A 3187-nucleotide genomic window follows, 5' to 3' on the forward strand; every position below is an offset into this window, starting at 1 on the left:
GGAGGGTGAGGCAGGAGAATGGCGTGAACCCGGGAGGCGGAGCTTGCAGTGAGGTGAGATCTCACCACTGCACTCCAGCCTGGGGGACAAGAGCAAAACTTCATCTCAAAAAAAAAAAAAAAAGCGAACTATATGTCAGTAGCAGGTGATAAGCATGCAGAAGGTGCTTAGTTCGTGCCAGGCTTTTAAATTATAATTTAATCTCCATTCATTAATTCAAGAATCTTCCTTCGTGCCAGGCATTGTAGTGTGGCAGTTAACAAAACAGACCCCAGTCCCTGCCCTTGTGAGGATTAGATTCTGGCAGAGAGAAAGAGACAATAACAAGATAAGGAACAAGGAAGTTGCATGTTCGAAGAGGATGGGCACACGGCAGGTGGTCAATTAGTGTTAGTTATTAGCAGCACATCCCCATTCACTCAGTGAATGCCCCTCGGTGTCCTTGGGCTCAGGAAGTGCCCCGCTTAGTGCATCCTAATGGCTGTTGCCACGACTCCCCTCCGAAAGCCTGGAGCAGCGACAGTTTGGGGGCAGATGGTGGCTTCGAGGTTTGGTGGAGTTGGAGATCCGGAGGTCGGGGTCGGGGCAAGGTCCCAAATGGGGATGTGGCCTCGGCGTCCTCAGCTCTGAGGGATCCCTGGGAATAGTCACTGGAGGCGCTGGCCCAGAAGGAGCGGGGGCGGGATGAAGAGAGCAGGAAGCGGAGGATGGAGCTTGGGGGTCCCAGACCGTTGGGGACAGGAAGAAGACCTGGAGGACTGCGGGGAGGGGCGAGGCGGTGGCGCACGTGGAGGGAGAGGTCGGCTTCTGGGGGTCCTGTAGGGGTTCCCGGCCATCTTTAGGGATGGGTCAGAAGGCAGAGGCGGGGTCGAGGCTGCCTCTTAAGTCGGAGTCCAAGCGGCTGGAGTCTGGGGGCGCCGACGGTGAGGAAGGGGAGCCCGGGGACTGGCCGAGTGGCCGAGCGCAGCTCCCACCCCAGCTGCCTGGCGGGACCGGGCCACACTCGCCCAGTTCCCTCGACGCGCAGGGAGGCCGCGGCCCCGGTCCTCACGGCCCCACTCCGGGGAGGAGCCACGAGGCGCAGAGGCACGTGCCAAGGGCACTGGCCCGGGGTCTCAGCCCGCGGGAGGCGCCGGGGATGGGGGGCTTGGTCCTCTCAAGTGGCGCGGAGCCCCCGGTGGGTCCCCTGGGCTCCTGGCGGTGGCTGCGCGCTCAGAGCCGCCGGGACCAGGTTGGGGGGCTTCGTCCAGCTCACCGAGGCCGGCGCACTGAGGAGCCGGGATCTGGGGTCAGGGCAGCCTCGCCAGGTCGCGCTTTCCCGGACGAGGCCGGGTGAGGTGCAAAGCTCGGAGTACGGAGGGGTCCCCGAAACCAGGGCTGCACTTCGGACTCCGTGTGAGCAGTGTCGCCCAGGCATCCTGTCAAGACCCACTCCGACTCCGGGTGAGGCGGCCCCTCTTCCAGCCCAGCGCCAACACCCCTCCCGGCAGGCCGGGTGAGGGACCGCTCGCCCGGGAGAAGGCTTGGCGCTTGGGGGAGGGTCCCCTAAAGCCGGCGCGGGGATACCCCCAGGCCTGGCGGGGCCGGGGGCACGGGTGCCTCGCTCACCTGTGTCCGTGGGGAGGCAGGCGCGCTGGGACGCTCTGACAGGCCTGGCAGGGGGCTACGCTTGCTCCCCGGGGCCCCCCGGCGGTGAGTGGGGGAGTGGACATGCGCAGCCGCCCTCCCTCTGCTCCTCAGGCCGCCCACCCCCCTGCGCCGCGCCCCTGCCCCTGCCACTGCCCCGCCCCTGCCCCTACCATTGCCCCGGGGGAGCACGGGGTCGTGCCCCCAGGTGGCTTGCGCACAGGTACGTGGGTGCCACAGCGGCCTCTAGGGGTGCGCGGACGGCAGCCAAACCTCCTTGTGTGTCCCCTACAGCGCCTCTCCCTTGCTTTCCTATTGGTGGGGTGTGTGTGTGGGAGAGTTGGGGGTCAGATTTTGACCAGGATGGCCTGACTTTGGGAACCGTTTTGTGGGAAGCTCTTTGAGGCCACAGAGCCCGTGCTGCCTCAGCTCCGTTTTTTGGTAGCTCTGGAGAAAAGTGGAGAGTGACAGAGGAGAGGTCATTCTGTCAGGGAAGAAAGCCCCTGATCAGAGGCGGCTGCCTGTCAAGCTACACATTTCCCAGGCTCCCTTGCAGCTATGGCAACCACATGCACAGCCCTGATCAATGAGAGGGCAGCAGAGGTGGGGCATCCAGAGGGCTCTTAAAACAGGGCAGCCCCTGGCCCGGGAGTGGTGGCTCACACCTGTAATCCCAGCACTTTGGGAGGCCGAGGTGGGTGGATCATGAGGTCAGGAGTTCGAGACCAGCCTGCCCAACATGGCGAAACCCCATCTCTACTAAAAATACAAAAATTAGCCAGGTGTGGTGGCGGGCGCCTGTAATCCCAGCTACTCAGGAGGCTGAGGAAGGAGAATCACTTGAACCTGGGAGGCAGAGGCTACAGTGAGCCAAGATCGTGCCACTGTACTCCAGCCTGGGCGACAAGAGCAAGACTCCATCTCAAAAAACAAAACAAAACAAAACAAAAACGGGGCAGCCCCGGCCCTTCCCCATCCTTCCTCTTCTTGACTCAGTAAGGCTGTGGTGGTCAGCTCGGGATCATAAGGTGGCCATGAAGACAAGTCCTGGAAACCTCAGGTCCTACTCCCTTGAGCTGCCAAAGCAATTCTCACCACGTGGGAGAAATTCAACTCTCAGACTGTCCTCCAATTTCCCACCTCTGGTCAACGGCAGGCACCCCTTCTGCCAAGAAGCTACCATGACCACCACATTCAAGTTAAACGTGGACCTCCCGCCATCCCGTCAGGCCAATGAGACAAATGGGGAAACAGGCCTGGTGAGGATACTTTCTGCTAGTTTTCTTGCCTTCTCAGCCTAGGGTGTGGGTGTGGCTGGGACTGGCTGTGAGGCCCCTATTTCTAAGGCAAGCACCCATTTTCTCATGGATTCTACCATTTCATCTCCCATGGAGCCAGTCAAAATGGCTGCTCTATTTTCAGTTAGTTTTTTGGGGGCAATGGATGGGTAGGGGATTGACCTGACAGAGACCCACTCCCTCTTTCCTTCATTACTCATTGGCTCTGCTGGCCAGGGATGTGGGGTTCTCCACCTGCTCAAAGTCAAAAGGCTTTCTCCAGG

The 3187-nt window shown here is 60.9% G+C and overlaps 1 protein-coding gene across 1 annotated transcript in view; it reads right to left on the bottom strand.

The window, feature by feature from the left end:
- The window catches only part of ERAS (ES cell expressed Ras), a 3364-nt gene extending 1725 nt beyond the window's left edge, over nt 1-1639 (bottom strand). Inside the window, exon 1 of the mRNA XM_011991405.1 lies at nt 1609-1639. The gene's annotated coding sequence lies outside the window, so the exon portion shown is untranslated. The remainder of the gene's footprint in view (nt 1-1608) is intronic.
- Nucleotides 1640-3187: the final 1548 nt, after the last annotated feature.

The sequence above is a fragment of the Mandrillus leucophaeus genome, unplaced genomic scaffold (genome assembly GCF_000951045.1).
Source record: "Mandrillus leucophaeus isolate KB7577 unplaced genomic scaffold, Mleu.le_1.0 Scaffold395, whole genome shotgun sequence".
NCBI classification, from domain to species: Eukaryota; Metazoa; Chordata; class Mammalia; order Primates; family Cercopithecidae; genus Mandrillus; species Mandrillus leucophaeus.